Genomic DNA, 20,153 nt, shown 5'->3' with positions numbered 1-20,153 from the left:
ATCACACCTAGGTCTACCACTGTAGTGTTTAGCTTTCCTGCCCTGCAGTGCAGGAAGGGACACCAGAAGGAGATGAAAGAAAAGCTGAACAAGCCGTGCTACAGCAGTCACTACAGGGAAAAGTGCTTGGAAGTGGCACAGGTTACTTGGAGAGGGTGAAGTTAGTTTTCTACTTCCTACTTGAAATCTTCAGTTTTTACAACTGCAAATCACTTTTTTTTTTTTCTTTTTGAAGACAGGGTCTCACTCTGTTGCCCAAGCTGGAGTGCAGTGGCATGATCATAACTTACTACAGCCTTGGCCTTCTGGGCTCAAGTGATCCTCCTTCCTCAGCCTCCCAAGGCTAGGACTATATAAGTGCACGCCACTACACCTGGCTTTTTTTTTTTTTTTTTTTTTAGCCTTTTAAAGATTATTTGTCTTTCAGTGCTTCAACATGATGCCAAAACAATAGACTGAATACAAATAGCAAAGAAAGGAATCAAGCATTTATAAGATATTTATTATTTTTCTGACCAAAGTGCAATGATTTTTAACTTTTTTTAAACAACTATAAAAAAAAGTATTCAAGAAAATAAAACACAAATGGGAAATTTAACTAGATTGCTTCTTCTAATTAATCCTAACCTTGTGTTTGGTCTAGAAAACAAACAAAAAAAACATTTGAAGTGTTACTAAAATGCTAATTGAATCATTTTAGCATAAATCTAGCCACATGCATTTCAAGGTTCCACTGCTAGAAATTTTGTTAAGATCAGTTGAATCATGAGTAACACCATATAACAGAGGATGAGGAACACAAGCATTAGATGTGATCCTTGCCCCATACCCTTAGATTATGTCAGAATAAAGCTGCCAATTCTGCCAGGCTCTGAACCCCTAGTGCCTCCAACCCAAAACTTGGAAGCAAAGAATATGCCCTGTCATATAACATTGTACAAGTTGTAGTAAAACAAAGCCTATGTTTTCTTACTTTTCTATAGGAAATGGTTAGTTATTTGATATGTACTAAAACACTGCTAAGAATCCACTTCGAGTTTGTTTACTAAACACATTGTGTGCAAGAACTGACTCCACAAAAAGTTCCTTTGAAATCTGGTCCACAAATTCACCTAAGGTTGGAAATTTAAAACTTGCAAGAAAAGGAGGAAGTGGGTATCCCTAACATGTTGTAATTACTAAATTACAAGCATACTGAAAAATTTTGCTCATAGAAGGCACAAACTATAAAAGGGATAGTCTTTTTGAGTTAAAAAAAAAAAAAAAAACCTAGCTTGTTTAGTGAGCACTGTAACTAAGATGAAGTTATGTCTCTTAATTTACTGTCTCTCCTGTGACCAAAAAAAAAACAAAAAATTTAATTTGTCTTACCATATACTTTCCAGCCACTAATTGAGATGTAGTTATGAAAGATTAAAGTTGCCTTAAAAGGGGGTCGCGATAGCAGTTATCAAAGCAATATTCAAGCAAGATTTCAAGGATGCTTTCAGGTTTAGAATTAGTTTTCCTTGTCAAAAATCTTCACAACTTCAAAAACTTAACAGATTGAGAAGCATTTATTTTCTTGACTTTCCCCATTTCTTTATATAAGTCAATAACTGGCTTTGTAGTCTGAAGGTGGGGCTCAGTTCTCCTTCCCAAGCTTTCTGTGTTGTCATCACTCTTTCTTCTCCCAGGACATCATTCAATACAGATCTTATTATTACAGTATATATGTATATATATATACACACACAGAATGAAAGATACATCTATCTGCTTTCCCATCCATTGTCTTGTTCCAACCTTGTTTTTGTGCGTGTGTGTGTGTGTGTGTGTGTTTTGAGATGGAGCCTCACTCTTGTTACCAGGCTGGAGTGCAGTGGTGGGATCTCAACTCCCTGCAACGTCCACCTCCCGGATTCAAGAGATTCTTCTGCCTCAGCCTCCTGAGTAGCTGGGATTCCAGGTGCACGCCACCAGGCCCGGCTAGTTTTTTGAATTTTTAGTAGAGACGGGGTTTCATCATGTTGGACAGGCTGGTCATGAACTCCTGACCTGAGGTGATCCACCCACCTCGGTCTCCCAAAGTGCTGGGATTACAGGCCTGAGCCACCGCACCCGGCCTATTGTTTCAACCTTGAAGGTTGTCTTGACTTCTTGGAAACCCATCCATCAAGGATGTACTCTTTTGAGTACTGACAGCCATTGTCATAAACTGATGGTTATCTCCACTGTTCCCATGTTTCTTTCTTTAATGTAATTTTCAGTGAGTTCACCATACTGTGAATCTGGGCTCTTCCTTTCATCATAAAGCAACTCTCCTGCAGAAAGGTGCGTGTAGTCATCTTTCTCAAGGATGCCTGTGCGCCGGGACCACCCTGGACAAACACCACCAACGACTTAATGAGACTGGGAGGGCAGAGAAGAATCGGCCTGCAGGTCTGCAGCGGGAAGCTAAGGCCCAGGACGTGGAGCAGCAGCTCAGGCAGCGGCTCAGCCTGCACTGCACCTCAGCTCAGGGGGCTGACAGCGGCCAGCGCGGCGTGGGGCGGAGAGGCGGCGTGGGAAAGGGGTGGGCTACCAGGGCATCTGCGCCGCGGTCGGAAGGGAACTTGTTTTTTTTTTTTTAATTATTTTATTTTATTTTTTATTTTTTGTACAGATGGGACATGTTGCACAGTCTGGTCTTAAACTTTCTTTGTTTTTTTTTTTTTCTTTCTTTCTTTCTTTTTTTGAGACGGAGTCTGGCTCTGTCGCCCAGGCTGGAGTGCAGTGGCGCGATTTTGGGTCACTGCAACCTCTGCCTCCTGGGTTCAAGAGATTCTCCTGCCCCAGTCTCCTGAGTAGCTGGGATTACAAGCGTCTGCCACCACGCCTGGCTAATTTTTGTATTTTTAGTAGAGACGGGGTTTCACCGTGTTGGCCAGGCTGGTCTCAAACTCCTGACCGCAGGTGATCCGGCCACCTTGGCCTAGCAAAGTGCTGGTAATATAGGAGTTATTAAGAAATTATTTTAGGCAGATAGTAAGGGTAAGGAGTCCTCAGTAAAGCTTTTTCTTTTAATAAAAGCAACTCCCCCAAACATTTCAGGGTTTTTTTGAGATTCACTCAGTTGCCCAGGCTGAAGTGCAGTGGTGCGGTCTCCACCTCCCACTTCAAGCTATTCTCCCTCCTGAATTAGCCTCCCGTGTAGCTGGGATTACAGGCGCCTGCCACCAGCCCAGCTAATGTTTTGTGCTTTTAAGCAGAGACTGGGTTTCACCATGTTGGCCAGGCTGGTCTCGAACTCCTGACCTCGTGATCCGCCCCATCTGCCTCGACCTCCCAAAGCTCTGGGATTACAGGCGTGAACCACCACGCCCAGCCACAACATTTCTCTGCTAACAGAAAGCAGCTTGAAAAGCCAGGCCTGCAAGCTTTGATACACAAACACAAGCAGTTAGAATCTGGGTCCATCCAACGTGGCAATTCCTGCCCTCTTCTCCTTGTCCCAAAGTGTGCCAGCTGTCGTGACCACCTCCAGATGACTCTAAGAATGCAGGACATCCCGGAGACCTGCAGTTGCATATTAAAAGGCCAGGGTGGGAGGGCCAGGTTTTTCCGCAGGCTCTGTGAATGACACACCTGAACAAGCCAATCCCCTGGGCCCTATGCACATCAGACACTGCCTCCTCCAGCCTCCCAATATAAAGCACTACTTTTCCGCAGCACTCGGGGTTTGTCCGTTTGGAGCCCCGCTCGGAGCCCTGCTCCCTCTTTATGGCGGAGCCGTTTTCTTCTTTCTTTCTTCTTTCTTCTTTCTTGCCTGTTAAACTTTCCGCCCTTTGAAACCACTCCAGGTGTGTCCACGTTGTTTATCTAATCAGCAAGAGACAGAACCCTGGTGTTTCTCCAGTCATCGGAGCTGTATCACTGGGATTACAGGCATGAGCCACCATGCCTAGCCTGGTCTCAAACTCTTAGCTTCAAGGGATCTTCCTGCCTCTGCCTCCCAAAGAGCTGGGATTACAGGTATGAACCACTGTACCTGGCCCTATACCACATTTTCTTTACCCACTCATCTGCTGTTGGACATGTAGGTCGATTCACTTTTTCCCATTCCCACATACGGCACAATCAGTAGCTGTGCTATGCACTCTCCTGGCTCTGCTTTCCAGGGAACAGAAGTAGATATATCAATTTGAATTTCCCTATTATAATCTGAATCAATGACTCTTGTATGTATTTGTACGCCTTTTAAACTTACACTAGACCTTCCCAAAAGTAATCCTATTGTCCCTGCTGGCAAGGGTCCACAGACTCCTGCTGGGACCTTTTGCAGGGTTTCCCCAGGCAGAAGGCTCACAGCTTTTGTGCAGCAAAAATCTACTGTGGCACTACCGGCTGTGACGGGGGACAGACATTGTACAGGGGTGAGGGAATGGCCTGAGCTGGAAATGCCCCAGTTTAGAATGGGGTCTGGGACGGGCCCCTCATGGCGTTTCCCGAAATTGGGTTCCCTTCTTTATCAAAAGTGATAAAGTTCCCACTTTTATCAAAAGTGACACTGCCTAACCCCTGTTTTCCTTTTTTACATTTTGGACGTATTTCAGGATCAGCAGTTTTTTTCCCCTATCTGGCAGCCTGACTTGCTGATTTTTTCTACATTCTTTTTTAGTATGACCATGCGTCCCACAGTTAAAACAAGCTCCAGGAAATGGAGTATTTCCTTTATCCACTCTCAGTCCTGCCATTGCCTGTGCCAACAAGGTAGCTTTATGCAGATTATCTCCGATACCATCACAGGCCTTGATATAATCAACTAAATGTGCTTTCCCTCTGATAGGTCGCAGAGCAGCCTGGCAATCCGGATTAGCATTGTCGGAAGCTATTAACTGCAATACTATATCCTCAGCAGCCGAATCTGCAATCATCTTTTTAAGAGACTTCTGTAACTGAGCTATAAAGGCAACATATGGTTCTCTTGGTCCCTGTTTTGTAGCACTAAAGGAAGGGTATTGTTCCCCACCTGAAGTGATTTTTTTCCCAGGCTCTAATGCACGCTCCTCTAAGCTGTTCTATGGCATCATCCTGCATGACCAGTTGTGCATTTAAACCAGCCCAGCCGCCAACCCCTCAAAAGTTGGTCTGCAGTTATATTAATTTGAGGTTGGGCCTGGGCATTGCGAGCAGCCTGAATGGAAGCTTCATCTGGCCACCAAGTTTTAAATTGTAAGAACTGAGGAGGAGTTAGACAAGCTCAAGTAAGAGCATCCCAGTTAGTAGGAATCATCCGACTAGAAACAGTAACATTCTTTGACAGTCCTGTGGGGAAAAGAAAGAGATCAGACTGTTACTATGTCTATGTAGAAAGAAGTAGACGTAAGAGACTCCATTTTGTTCTGTACTAAGAGAAATTCTTCTGCCTTGAGATACTGTTAATCTGTAACCCTACGCCCAACCCTGTCCTTGCAGAGACGTGGGCTGTGTCTACTCAGGGTTTAATGGATTTGGGGCTGTGCCAGATGTGCTTTGTTAAACAAGTGCCTGAAGGCAGCATGCTTGTTAAAAGTCATCACCATTCTCTAATCTCAAGTACCCAGGGACACAAACACTGCGGAAGGCCGCAGGGACCTCTGCCTAGCAAAGCCAGGTATTGTCCAAGGTTTCTCCCCATGTGATAGTTTGAAATATGGCCTCGTGGGAAGGGAAAGATGGGTGTCCCCCAGCCTGACACCTGTAAAGGGTCTGTGCTGAGGAGGATTAGTAAAAGAGGAAGGAAGGCCTCTTTGCAGTTGAGATACAGGAAGACATCTGTCTCCTGCCCATCCCTGGGCAATGGAATGTCGCGGTGTAAAACCTGATTGTATGTTCTATTTACTGAGATAGGAGAAAACCGCCTTAGGGCTGGAAGTGGGACGTGCTAGTGGCAGTGCTGCTCTTTATGCCCTGAAAATGTTTATGGAGATGTTTGCATATATGCACATCAAAGCACAGCACTTTTCCTTAAACTTATTCATGACACAGATCTTTATTCATATGTCTTCCTGCTGACCTTCTCCCTACTATGACCCTATTGTCCTGCCACTTCCCCCTTTCCCAGATGGTAAAGATAATGGTCAATAAATACTGAGGGAACTCAGAGACCGGTGCCGGCGCGGGTCCTCCGTATGCTGAGCGCTGGTGCCCTGGGCCCACTTTTCTTTCTCTATGCTTTGTCTCTGTGTCTCTTTCTTTTCTCAAGTCTCTCGTTCCACCTGACGAGAAACGCCTACAGGTGTGGAGGGGCAGGCCATTACAAAAGGAGAACCTGGTCCATACTGACATTGCTTGTTTTAATTCTTCGAGTAATTTAGAAGGAAGAGGTTCAAAGTAGCTGTAACATTTCCCTCTTGATCTGAGGAGTGTATTCTAACAGGGAACTGCCAAGCCTCAAAATCACCCTCTCGCCTAGCTTGCTGAATTCCTGCCTGAATAGAACTAACAGCAGTCACTCGAGGTGCTGCTCGAACAGTCACTGGGGCAACTACTTTTCGCCCAGTGTCCTCCGGAAAAGAAAGATCTGGGGGGTCATTTTCTTCAAAATAGTAAGGAGGGGGTGCAGAAGGGTAAGGATGAACCTCTCCTTCCTTTGGCGCTTTACCTTCAGCTGGCAAATAAACATGCTCTGTAACCTCTTCTGTTACTTCAGTATACTCTTGTTCCTCCTCTTCATCAGTGTGAAAAAGTTCCAAGGTGGAACGAACCAGACCCCAAACTTGCCCCACTGTTACCCTGATGCTTCCGAGCTCCCCTTCTTACCACGAGGATTGCTTTAAGAGTACTCGGGTGTCCTCCAGCTAGTGTTCCATTCCAACCATCTCTCCGGGGACTCTTCGACCTGGATTCGAGCCCCCACGATGGACGCCAATTGCCGAGACCAGCTCGGTCGGGGAGACCCTAACCCAGTGGCGCTAGAGGAATTAAAGACACACACACAGAAATATAGAGGTGTGAAGTGGAGAATCAGGGGTCTCACAGCCTTTAGAGCTAAGAGTTCGAACAGAGATTTACCCACATATTTATTAACAGCAAACCAGTCGTTAGCATTGTTTCTATAGATATTAAATTAACTAAAAGTATCCCATAACCTTATGGGAAACGAAGGGATGGGCTGAATTAATTGCAGCAGGAACATGCCTTTAAGACAAACAGATCGCTCATGCTTTTGTCTGTGGCTTAAGAATGCCTTCAAGGGGTTTTCGGGGCCAGGTGTTCCTTGCCCTCATTCCCGTAAACCCACAACCTTCCAGCTTGGGCATTAGGGCCATTATGGACATGTTACAGTGCTGCAGAGATTTTGTTTATAGCCAGTTTTGGGACCGTTTATGGCCAGATTTTGGGGTACTTACTCCAAACACATTAATTTCTAGTTTCTCTATTTGGTTCCATTGGTTTACATGTCTGTTTTTATGCCAGTACTATGCTGTTACTATGGCTTCGTAGTATATTTTGAAGTCTGGTAATGTGATACCTTCAATTTTGTTCCTTTTGCTCAGGATGGCTTTGGTTATTTGGGGTCTTTTGTGATTCTATGCAAATTTTAGTGTTTTTCTATTTCTGTGAAGAGCGTCAGTGGTATTTGGATAACAACTGCATTGAATCTGTAGATTGCTTTGGGTAGTGATATGGTTTAGCTCTGTGTCCCCGCTCAAATCTCATCTCAAATTGTAATCCCCACGTGTCAAAGGAGGGACCTGGTGGGAGGCGATTGGATCATGGGGACAGGTTCCCCGTGCTGTTCTGGTGATATCGAGTTAATTCTCATGAGATCTGATGGTTTAAAAGTGTGGCACATCCCCCCTCGCTCTCTCTCTCCTGCCGCCTTATGAAGAAGGTGCTTGCTTCTCCTTTACCTTCCGTTATGATTGTAAGTTTCCCAAGGCCTCCCTAGCCATGCAGAACTGTGACTCAGTTAAACCTCTTTTCTTTATAAATTACTCAGTCTGGGCTGGGCATGGTGGCTCACACCTGTAATCCCAGCACTTTGGGAGGCCGAGACGGGTGGATCACAAGGTCAGGAGATCAAGACCATCCTGGTCAACATGGTGAAACCCCATCTCTACTAAAATGCAAAAAAATTAGCCAGGTGTGGTGGCACGCACCTGTGGTCCCAGCTACTCAGGAGGCTGAAGCAGGGGAATTGCTTGTACCCAGGAGACGGAGGTTGCAGTGAGCCAGGATCGTGCCACTGCACTCCAGCCTGGCGACAGACCAAGACTCCATCTCAAAAATAAATAAATAAATACATAAATAAATAAATGAACAATCATTCTCAGGTAGTTCTTTGTAACAGTGTGAAAATGAACCGATACAGGTAGTATGGAGCATGCCTTCTAATTCCACAAGTTACACTCCCACCTATGCCTAAGAGTCCTGTCTCTAAGCTCCTTAACTACAAAATCTCCATTCTTTTTTTTTTTTTGAGATGGAGTCTCGCTCTGTCGCCCAGGCTGGAGTGCAGTGGCCGGATCTCAGCTCACTGCAAGCTGCGCCTCCCGGGTTTAAGCCATTCTCCTGCCTCAGCCTCCTGAGTAGCTGGGATTACAGGCGCCCGCCACCTCGCCCAGCTAGTTTTTTGTATTTTTTTTTAGTAGAGACGGGGTTTCACCATGTTAGCCAGGATGGTGTCGATCTCCTGACCTCGTGATCCGCCCGTCTCGGCCTCCCAAAGTGCTGGGATTACAGGCTTGAGCCACCACGCCCGGCCCAAAATCTCCATTCTATGACCTCTTTGTCTCCTAGACTCATATTTGACTCCAACATCCCCCAGAATACAATTATCCAGGATTATACGAGAATGGAGAGATTCCATAGTAAGAATTAGATTCCCTTTGTCATCCTGCCTCACCCCCACTGACAGGGCTGTACCAGACACAGTGACCCACATTTCCAGCTCTTACAAACAACAAAAATTTGCCAACCATGTCCTGAGAGGATGTCACTGATGCTCAGCAGTTAGCTTTGATGGTTTCCAGTGTTAGCAGACAGGATACATTACACAGTGCCTCCTCCTCACTTTCCAGGGATGTGGCCTGGAGTACCTTCTGCCTTGGGGAATCTTCCCCCAGATTCCACCCATGGGTCAAATTTTAGGAATCAGCTCACTCCCTTAGAAGCAGCTGTGATTCTCATGCTTGTCCTGATGATCTGGACCTTCTGGTGCTCTCTGTAGAAACCAGGAAACATCAGGAGATTTAATCCCACCTCAGGAACTCAGTTTTCTTTCTCTCTGTCTTCATTCCCTCTTCTCACTCTATTGCATGTAACTAGGTCACTGCATCTCAAAAAACACATAAACTTTTTTTTTGTTTATTTTTGGGTTTACTTTTATTTTTATTTTTTGAGACACAGTTTCACTCTGTCACCCAGGCTGGAGTGCAACAATCTCAGCTCATTGCAACCTCTGGGTTCAGCTGATTCTCCTGCCTCCGCCCCCCAAGTAGCTGGGACCACAGGTGCGTGCCACCACGCCTGACTAATTTTTTTTGTATTATTAGTAGAGACGAGGTTCCACCATGTTGGCCAGGCTCCTGAGGTCGAACTCCCAAGTGATCTGCTTGCCTCAGCCTCCCAAAGTGCGGGATTGCAGGCTTGAGCCACTGCACATGGCCAATACAAAAACTATTTTAAGAAATCACATTTCTGTGTTTTTCTAATACTCTTTGCTTCTTGCTCATTCACTTGGCCATCTGTTACTCATCAGCAGATAAGCCGTAGCAAGTGGGAAAATGGGAAAAAGTATCTATTCACTTAACTTTTCCTTCTACATGATGAAAAATAGGCATCACTTTTTTTTTTCTTTGAGTTGGAGTCTTGCTCTGTCACCCAGGCTAGAGTGCGGTGGTGTGATCTCAGCTCACTGCAACCTCTGCCTCCTGGGTTTAAGCGATTCTTCTGCCTCAGCCTCCCAAGTAGCTGGGTCTACAGGCATGCACCACCACGCCTGGCTAATTTTTGTATTTTTAGCAGAGACGGGGTTTTGCCACGTTGGCCAGGCTGGTCTCGGACGCCTGACCTCAAGTGATCTGCCCACCTCGGCCTCCCAAAGTGCTGGGATTACAGGCGTGAGCCATAACACCCAGCAAAAATAAGCATCACTTTGTTTGTTTATTTGTTTGTTTGTGACAGAGTCTCACTCTGTCTCGCCGACTGGAGTGCAGTGACACAATGATGGCTCACCATAACCTCGACTTCCTGGCTCAATCCATCCTCCTTAGTAGCTGGGATTACAGGCGTGCGCCATCATGCCCAGCTATATTGTTCTTTTCTTTTCTTTTCTTTTCTTTTCTTTGGTGGAGGTGGGATTTTGCCATGTTTCCCAGGCTATTCTCAAACTCCTGAGCTCAAGCAATCTGCCCTCTTCAACCTCCCCAAGTGCTGGGATTACAGGTATGAGACACTGTCCCTGGCCATCACTTCCATTTGACTGTAGAACTCCTTGGCCCAGCTCATGGGAAAGAGCATTCTAAGATCACAATTACTGAGCAGCTCAGGGGCAATAAGGGGATTTTGAGGAAAGGAAGACATCGGAGAGGAAAGGGGGCCTCCCAGGCTGGGGTTTTGGTTTATTCTTGGGCTCAGGGGGAGCAGGTGTTGTAGAAGGGGAAGCTCCCTCCATGCCCTTCCTGCTTCTCTGGAAGGAATCCATGTCATATTCCAGGACACACAGAAGGCCATAGTTACTTGTGGGGAGGAGTCACAGGCATTAAAGGCTTACACTTGTCGCATTGAGTATTCTTCTTCCCATCCTTGAGTGGAAGAAGAGAACTGACCCAGTGCCTGGACCCTTGGAACAATCACCTGTTGTATTGATTACCTTCTTGCGTAAACAAATTCCCCCAAAGTTTAGTGGCTGTATTAGTCTGTTCTCACACTGCTATAAAGAACTACCTGAGATGGTAATTTATGAAGAAAAGAGGTTTGTTGACTCACACTTCCACAGCCTGTACGGGAAGCATGGCTGGGGCATCAGGAAACTTACAATCATGATGGAAGGCAAAGGGGAAGCAGGTACATCTTACCATGGCAGAGAGAGCAGAGGGGGACGTGTTACACACTTTTAAACCATCGGATCTCATGAGAACTCAGTCACTTTCATGAGAACAGCAAGCGGGGATCTGCCCCCATGATCCAATCACCTCCCACCAGGTCCCTCTCCCAACGTTGGGAATTACAGTTCAACAGGAGGTTTGGGTGGGGACACAGAGCCAAACCATATCAGTGGCCTAACTCATTATTTTTTATCTCACGGTTTCTATGTGTCAGGAATCTATTACAGCTTAGCCATGTACTCTGGCTCTGAGTTTCTCACAAGGTTGTGGTCGAGGTGCTGGCGGCAGCTGCAGTCATCTTCAATTTCCACTCAGGGGTGCATTTGCTTCCAAACTTATTCAATAGGTCATTGGCAGGTTTTGGGTCCTTACAAGCTGTTGGACTGACAACTTTGGCTCTGCACAGTCTGTTGGCCTGGGTCCTTCCCGGGTTCCTTACCATGTAGGCCTGTCCACAAGGAAGCTCACAACTTGGCAGCTGCCTTTATCAGCATGAGCAAGTGAAAGGGCAAGAGAGATGGGAAACAAGAGGAATCACAGCCTTTCGTAGTTTAATTTCAAAAGTAACATGCAGCCAGGCGCAGTGGCTCATGCCTGTAATCCCAGCACTTTGGGAGGCCGAGGCAGGTGGATCACCTGAGGTCAGAAGTTCAAGACCAGCCTGGCCAACACAGCAAAACCTCGTCTCTATTAAAATTTAAAACATTAGCTGGGCATGGTGGCAGACGCCTGTAATCCCAGCTACTCGGGAAGTTCAGGCAGCAGAATTACTTGAACCTGGGAGGCGGAGGTTGCAGTGAGCTAAGATTGTGCCACTGCACTCCAGCCTGGTCGACAGAATGAGACTCCATCTCAAAAATAAAAAAGGAGCATGCTCTTCCTTTGCCATATTCTAGGTTAGAAGAAAATTACTAGGTCCAGCTCAGATTCAAGGGCAGCAAATTAAACAGGGCATATTTAAGAAGTTGGGGTCACTGGATAGTTTTAGAAGGCTACCTACCACATTTGCCATTTATTATTATCAGAGATGTATAAAGGTTATACAAAAAATATATACAAATATATTATGAAATATAAAAAAAAATTCTTATTTCATAAAAGTGAAACCAATCTCCGCTGAGCGTGGTGGCTCACGCCTATAATCCCAGCACTTTGGGAGGCCAAGGTGGATGGATCACAGGTCAGGACATCAAGACCATCCTGGCTAACACGGTGAAACCCTGTCTCTACTAAAAATACAACAAAATTAGCTGGGCGTGGTGGCGGGTGCCTGTAATCCCAGCTACTCGGGAGGCTGAGACAGGAGAATTGCTTGAACTTGGGAGGCAGAGCTTGCAGTGAGCCGAGATCACACCACTGCACTCCAGCCTGGGCAACAGAGCAAGACTCCATCTCAAAAAAACAAACAAAAAAAAGAAACCAATCTCTTTCTTCTCTCTTCTTTGTTTCTTCACTCATAAGAGCAACTCTAGAGTTCTTATTGCTTTGGGCTCAGAGAGCCATCGTTGGTAACGTGAGTTTAGAGAAAATGAAAGGCTCTGCTTTAAAGATTTTGTTTTCGTTTTTTTTCAGAGATAGGGTCTTACTCTGTTGCCCAGCCTGGAGTGCAGCACAATCACAGATCACTGCGGCCTTGAACTCCTGGACTCAAGTAATCCTACTACCTCAGTCACCCAAGTAGCTGGGAGGCTACTGTGCACACTGCCACAACTGGCTAATATTTTAATATTTTGTGGAAATGGGGGTCTAGCCGGGCGTGGTGGCTCACGCCTGTAATCCCAGCACTTTGGGAGGCTGAGGTAGGTGGATCACGAGGTCAGATCGAGACCATCCTGGCTAACACAGTGAAACCCCATCTCTACTAAAAATACAAAAAATTAGCCAGGCGTTGTGGCTGGCGCCTGTAGTCCCAGCTACTCCGGAGGCTGAGGTGGGAGAATGGTGTGAAATCCAGGAGGCGGAGCTTGCAGTGAGCCGAGATCGCGCCACTGCACTCCAGCCTGGGTGACAGAGCGAGACTCTATCTCAAAGAAAAAAAAAAAAGAAATGGGGGTGTCTTGCACAGTGGCTCACGCCTGTAATCCCAACACTTTAGGAGGCCAAGGCACATGGATCACCTGAGGTCAGGTCGGGGGTTCAAGACCAGCCTGGCCAACATGGTGAAACCCCGTCTCTACTAAAAATACCAAAAATTAGCCAGGCGTAGTGATGGGCGCCTATAATCCTAGCTACTCAGGAGGCTGAGACACAAGAGAATTGCTTGAACCTGGGAGGCGGAGGTTACAGTGAGCCAAGATCATGCTGTTGCACTCCAGCCTGGGCAACAAGAGTGAAACTCCATCTCAAAAAAAAAAGAAAAAGAAAGAGAAAAAGAAATGGGGGTCTTGCTGTGTTGTCCAGGCTTGTCTGGAACTCCTGGCCTCAAGTGATCCCCCTGCCTGTCCTCCCAAAGCACTGGGATTACAGGTGCCCAGCCCCTGCTTTAAGTTTTAAGACACACCTGGCTACTCCAGCCCAGTTTTGCTTGAGAACCCTGTGTTGGGGTCCTACTGGAAGCCATGCAGTGGGGCTGGAGTTCCCTTTGTCTCTGTCTCTCATACATCTCCTTCAGGTAATCAGTTAGAGAAGTAACTGGCAATCAGCCTGGCCAAAATCATCTACCAGCACCCTACCCCTGTCACAAGCCCATCAGAGGGAAACTCTAATTGGTTTCCCTTCCTGTAAAGTCCAAGTCTCCCAACCTGGAGAGCTCTTCTCTCTCCTCGCTGGAGATCCAATTCAAGCCACTCCTCTTCTCTGAAACGTTAGAATTAAATGAGAGGATGGGAAGAGATGTTTCTTTGTAAATAGAATTGCCTGAGGGTCAAAGAGGCCTGCAAGTGAGAAAACAAGCTAAACAGCTGGAAAAAAAGACACAGGGAAAGGATGGAGTGTCAACTACTGGTTATAAAATTTCTCTTCTCCTTGGCAGGGAATGTCTCTGTGGGGGTACAGATGCATCTAGCTGCTGAGCACACAGTAGGTGTCCAATTAGTCCTTGTTGACAATGTACTTGTAGTGGTTTTTAAATGTTCACAAATTCCTTGATATTCTTCCATTAATAGGTAGAGCCTAATTCCCTTCCTTTGAATGGGGGCTAGACTGACTTCTAATGAATAGAATGTGGCTGAAATGACAGTGTATGACTTCTGAGGTGAAGTCAGAACAGGCATTGCAGCGTCTGCTCTGTTCTCTCCTGGATGATTTACTATAAGGCAAGCCAGTTGCTATGTCATTAAGGGAGGAGACCACCCTTCATATTGTCTTACGCCCAATTTCTGCCTCCAAAGAAAGAAAAAGTAAAAACTAAAAGGCAGAAATGAAATCCACAAGCAGACAGCCCAGCGCCACACCCTGGGCCTGGTAGTTAAAGATCGACCCCTGACCTCATCAGTTATGTTAGCTATAGATTACAGACATTGTATAGAAAAGCACTGTGAAAATCCCCATCTTGTTTTGTTCTGATGTAATTACTGGTGCATGCAGCCCCCAGTCACGTACCCCCTGCTTGCTCAATCAATCACGACCTTCTCACACGCACCCCCTTGGAGTTGTGAGCCCTTAAAAGGGACAGGAATTGCTCACTCGGGGAGCTCGGCTCTTGAGACGGGAGTCTTGCCGATGCCCCTGGCCGAGTAAACCCCTTCCTTCTGTAGCTCGGTGTCTGAGGAGTTTTGTCTGCCGTTCGTCCTGCTACATTTCTTGGTTTCCTGTCTGGGAAGTGAGGTGATTGGCAGATGGTCGAGGCAGCTCCTTAGGCGGCTTAAGCCTGCCCTCTGGAACATCCCTGTGGGGGACTCCGACCAGCCTGAGTGAGGCAGATCCTGAGAGCGCTCCTGGGTAGGCATTTGCCCCAGTGGGACACCTCGCCAGAGCAGTGTGTGGCAGGCCCCCATGGAGGATCAACATGGTGGCTGAACACCAGGAAGGAATGGGCACTTGGAGTCTGGACATCTAAAACTTGGTAAGACTAGTCTTTGAAACTTGCTCACTCCGTTTGAGTGGAAGCGTGGCCTGATCACCCACGGCGTGCCATTATCGGCACTTTGGTTTTGGTTTTGACTTGGTTTGGATTGCTTGACAGGATTGGTCTTGGGAACTTGCCTACTCGATTTGAGTGGAAGCGTGGCCTGATCACCCATGGTGTGCCTGTACCAGGACATTGGTTTTTGGTTTTGACTTGACTTGGATTGCTTGATACTTTGGTTTTGGTTTTGACCTGGCTTGGATTTCTGGATACTCTGATTTTGGTTTTGATTTTGGTTTGGTGCAAACTGCAAAAGTGTGTGTGTACCCTTTTTACCCATTCTTTGTTTTGTGGTGTGCGTGTGGTGTGAGTGTGGTGTTTTGTCTCAGAGAAGCATAGGTCAGGCACAAATAAGCCCATCCTACTAGGAACTATGTTGAAAAATTTCAAAAAAGAATTTAAGGGAGACTATGGAGTACTACGACACCAGGAAAACTTAAAACTTTGTGTAAGATAGACTGGCCAGCATTAGAGGTAGGTTGGCCATTAGAAGGAAGCCTGGACAGGTCCCTTGTTTCAAAGGTATGGCATAAGGTAACCTGTAAGCCAGGGAACCCAGACCAGTTCCCGTACATAGACACTTGGTTACAGCTGGCTTTAGACCCCCCACCCCCAACACACAGTGGTTGAGAGAACAGCAGCATAAGAGGCTGGCAAAGGCAAGGAAAGACCAGCAGAGAGAGAGAAAGGAAGAGACAGAGAGGCAGAGAGAGAAAGAGAGAGAGAGATACAAGTAGTTAAGAAAAAAAAAAAAGTGTACCCTATTCCTTTAAAAGCCAAGGTAAATTTAAAACCTGTAATTGATAATTGAAGGTATTCTCCCTAACCCTATAACACTCCAATACCACTTTGTTATCAGTGTAAACAAGGGCGTATCCCGAAAGCACTAAGGCCTTCCTATGAAAAATCCTTAACCCAGTAACCCGCGGATGGCCCAAATACATTCAATCTGTAGTGGCAACTGCTTTGCTAACAAAAAAAAAAGTAAAAAAATAACTTTTAGAGGAAACTTCATTGTGAGCACACCACACCAGTTCAGAAGAATCCTAAGGAAAAAAAAAAAAAGGAAAAATAAAGGGGGGCGGAATTTATATAAAAAGAGTATTATACGGTAGATTCTTGTCCTGAAATAAATTAACTAGTTGTTTAAAGAAAGAAATATTTGTAATAAGTCAGAAAGTTGAGGCATGTCAAAGAATTGTCTGCGAAAGTCACGAAAGAGAAAAATGGGTTATAAAAAAGAATTTATGCAAAAAAAGTTGTGTAATTTAAAAGTAGCCCTCCTGAATGTAAAACTATTGAAAAAAAATTACTGTTTTGAAGGTTTAAGCAAGTTTTAAAATGTTAATTGTAAAGAAAATTCCGTGTGTAAACATATTAGCTAAAGTTAAAGAAGTATCATCCAGTTTTTCTGTGAACTGGACATTAAAGTGAAAACATAACAGGTTGTTCTTAAGGTGCCAACCTGCTCTTTAGCAAAAATTATAAAAGGTTAAAAAGAGTCTATAAAATCTTACCTTATGGTCAAACATTAAAAATTAGATAAATATGTCTATAAGGTTTTATTAAAATTAGATTTAACATTAATAACACACTAATATAAAGATAAAATTTAGCTTATCTGGTATAAAAATCATACGAGAAGCATTGTTAAATATAAAATCGTATTCGGCTTTCTTTGGTTTAAAAACTAATAAAAATAGGTGCTAAAGGAAATTTCTCAGTAAAAAGGCACTAAGGACTATAAAGTCCACTGCCAAGGTCCCCACAATTAAAACAAAAGGTCAATTTCTTAACAATTATTTACTTGGTTTCTCTTCCACTTTCCTTTCTCTCAAAAACTAAAAGTCTTTTAGCACATGTACCACGCCCAGAATTTCCGGTAAACCAGCACCAGCCTGAAGATCATGTTCTCATCAAAGGGTAGAAAGAAGAAAAACTCGAGCCAGCCTGGGAAGGACCCTACCTTGTGCTGCTAACCACCGAGACTGCCGTTCATACAGCAAAAAAGGATGGACTCATCACACCCAAGTCAAGAAAGCGCCACCCGCTCCAGAGCTGTGGGCCATAGTCCCAGGCGAAAACCCTACCAAACTAAAGCTAAGAAAAATTTAACTATTTTCGTCTGTTCTATTACTCTTTCTTCTTTCCTCATTCTGTTGCTGACCATCTAGTTATTAACATAACCAAGTCAATTTTGCCTCAAACTATTGCATTTAATGCCTGCCGTGTTATACCCTGTGGGGACTTGCTAAGTCAAAGACAGCCCTCTACTTCAGAAAGTACTTCTGTCCTTCCTGAGTCTCCTCAGATGGCATTAGTAAACTAGGACCATTTAATCCAGGGAGATTTCGATCAAGATTCCAGTGCCAGCCAGAAATCTTGCCCCCCAATGTAGGGCTTTCATGCCATAGTTGGTCCAACGTTCTGTGGACCACTAAAGAGCAAGGATGGACTTCCCCAACCGGTTTTTGTAATTTTCTAAAATCATACGTTCATTTTACTAGAGGATCATAGAAGTTAAAGACTTAAAACAAACTTTAGCAATTAAGACAGGATACCAAGATGCAAATGCCTGGTTAAAATGGATCATATATTCCATCTGCACATTAAACAAAAGCAATTGCTATGCTTGTGTTCATGGCAGGCCAGAGGCCCAGATTGTCCCCTTTCCACTAAGGTGGTCCTCCAGTCGACCAGGTGTGGGCTGCATGGTAGCTCTTTTCCAGGATTCTACAGCCTGGAGTAATAAGTCGTGCCAGGCTCTCTCTGTTATATCCCAAAGTCCAGCACCTTGCAGGTCAGCCCCAGAGGGCCATCCAGCCTCCATCTGCCAATACTAAGTTCACTTCGTGTCTCTCATGACAGGGAGGAAACTTAGCGTTCCTTGGAGACCTCAAAGGATGCAGTGAGCTTAAGAATTTTCAAGACCTTATCAATCAGTCAGCCCTTGTTCATCCCTGAGAGGATGTGTGGTGGTATTATGGTGGACCTTTACTGGGCACTCTGCCGAATAACTGGAGTGGTACTTGTGCTTTAGTCTAATTGGCTATCCCTTTCACCCTGGCATTTCATCAACCAGAAGGAAAAAAATAAGACATCATAAAGCGAGATAAACCCGTTATGGGTCTTTCGACTCTCGTGTCTACTTAGATGCAGTTGGATTCCCATGAGGAATACCAGATCAATTTAAAGCTTGAAATCAAATAGCTGCAGGATTTGAGTCAATATTTTTATGGGTGACAGTTAACAAAAATGTAGATTAGATAAACTACATCTATTACAACCAATAGCAATGAGCTTTTCATGAGTTAAAAGAAAAACTCATGTCGGCCCCAGCCCTGAGGCTACCTGATCTGACAAAACTCTTTACACTCTATGTGTCAGAAAGAGAAAAAATGGCAGTTGGAGTTTTAACAAAGACTGTGGGGCCCTGGCCAAGGCCAGTGGCCTATCTCTCAAAACAACTAGTTAGGGTTTCCAAAGTCTGGCTTCCAGGTCTAAGGGCCCTAGCAGCAACGGCCCTGTTAGCACAAGAAGCAGATAAACTAACCCTTAGGCAAAACCTGAATATAAAGGCCCCCATGCTGTGGTAACTTTAATGACTACCAAAGGACATCATTGGTTGACAAATGCTAGATTAACCAAGTACCAAAGCTTGCTATGTGAAAATCTCCGCATAACCATTGAAGTTTGCAACACCCTAAACCCCGCCACCTTGCTCCCGGTATCAGAGAGCCCAGTTGAACATAACTGTGTAGAGGTGCTTGACTCAGTTTATTCTAGCAGGCCCAATCTCCGAGACCATCCTTAAACATGAGTAGACTGTAAGTGGTACATGGACGGGAGCAACTTCGCCAACCCCTGCAAAGTGACTCTGAAGAAGATGACAAGCCCTGCTCCAGTCACACCCGGAAGCTGACTGGTCCACGCACGGCCGAAGCATGAGAAAACTCACTGCAGGACTCATTTTCCTTAAAATTTGGACTTTTACAGTAAGGACTTCAACTGACCTTCCTCAGACTGAGGACTGTTCCCAGTGTATACATCAAGTCACTGAGGTAGGACCAAAGGTTGCTACGGTCCTATTATTTTATGGTTATTATAAGTGTACTGAACTCTAAAAAGAACTTGTTTTTATAATGTTATTCTATCCAAGGTATGTAGCCCAGGAAATGACCAACCTGATGTGTGTTATGACCCATCTGAGCCTCCCATGACCACAGTTTTAAAAATAAGATTAAAGACTGAGGGCTGGTAGGGGCTCATAAACGATGCGAGTAAAGTGTTAGCCAAAACAGAAGAAAAAGGGATGCCCAAACAAGTCACCTTAAAATTTGATGCCTGTGCTGTCATTAATAGTAATAAGTTAGGAATAAGGTGTGGTTCTCTTAATTAGAAAAGAGGCTATATGGCAGAAAATAAGTACATCCGTCATAAATTAGGACTGTGTGGAAATAAATGTAAATACTGGTCTTATGTCATTTAGGCCACTTGGATTAAAAAAAAAAAAATGAAAAGGATCCAGTCCACCTTCAGAAAGGAAAAAATGGCCCTCCCTGTACTAAAGGACAATGTAACCCCTTAGAGCTAGTAATAACCAATCCCCTTGATCCTCGCTGGAAAAAACGGGAGTGTGTGACCTTAGGAATCGATGGGGCCAGACTGGATCCTCGAGTAAATATCTTGGTTTGAGGAGAAGTTTACAAACGCTCTCCTGAGCCAGTGTTTCAAACTTTCTATGATGAACTAAATGCGCCAATACCAGAAATTCCAGGAAAAACAAAAAATTTGTTTTTGCAATTAGTTGAGTGTGTAGCCCAGTGTCTCAATGTCACTTCATGTTATGTATGTGGTGGAACTGTAATAAGAGATCGATGGCAAGCCCGAGAATTAGTACCTACAGACCCAGTTCCTGATGAATTCCTGGCTCAAAAGAATCACCCTGATAATTTCTGGGTCCTAAAAGCCTCAATTATTGGACAACATTGCATAGCTAGAGAAGGAAAAGAATTCATTAACCCCGTGGGATG

General features: G+C 44.9%; 1 pseudogene; it reads right to left on the bottom strand.

The window, feature by feature from the left end:
• Positions 1–1,498: 1,498 nt before the first annotated feature.
• Positions 1,499–8,927, bottom strand: LOC105544396 (annotated as a pseudogene).
• Between the last annotated feature and the right edge of the window lie 11,226 nt (positions 8,928–20,153).

Source organism: Mandrillus leucophaeus, unplaced genomic scaffold (assembly GCF_000951045.1).
Source record: "Mandrillus leucophaeus isolate KB7577 unplaced genomic scaffold, Mleu.le_1.0 Scaffold3, whole genome shotgun sequence".
Classification (NCBI taxonomy): Eukaryota; Metazoa; Chordata; class Mammalia; order Primates; family Cercopithecidae; genus Mandrillus; species Mandrillus leucophaeus.
This window is presented reverse-complemented; position numbering and strand designations above follow the sequence as displayed.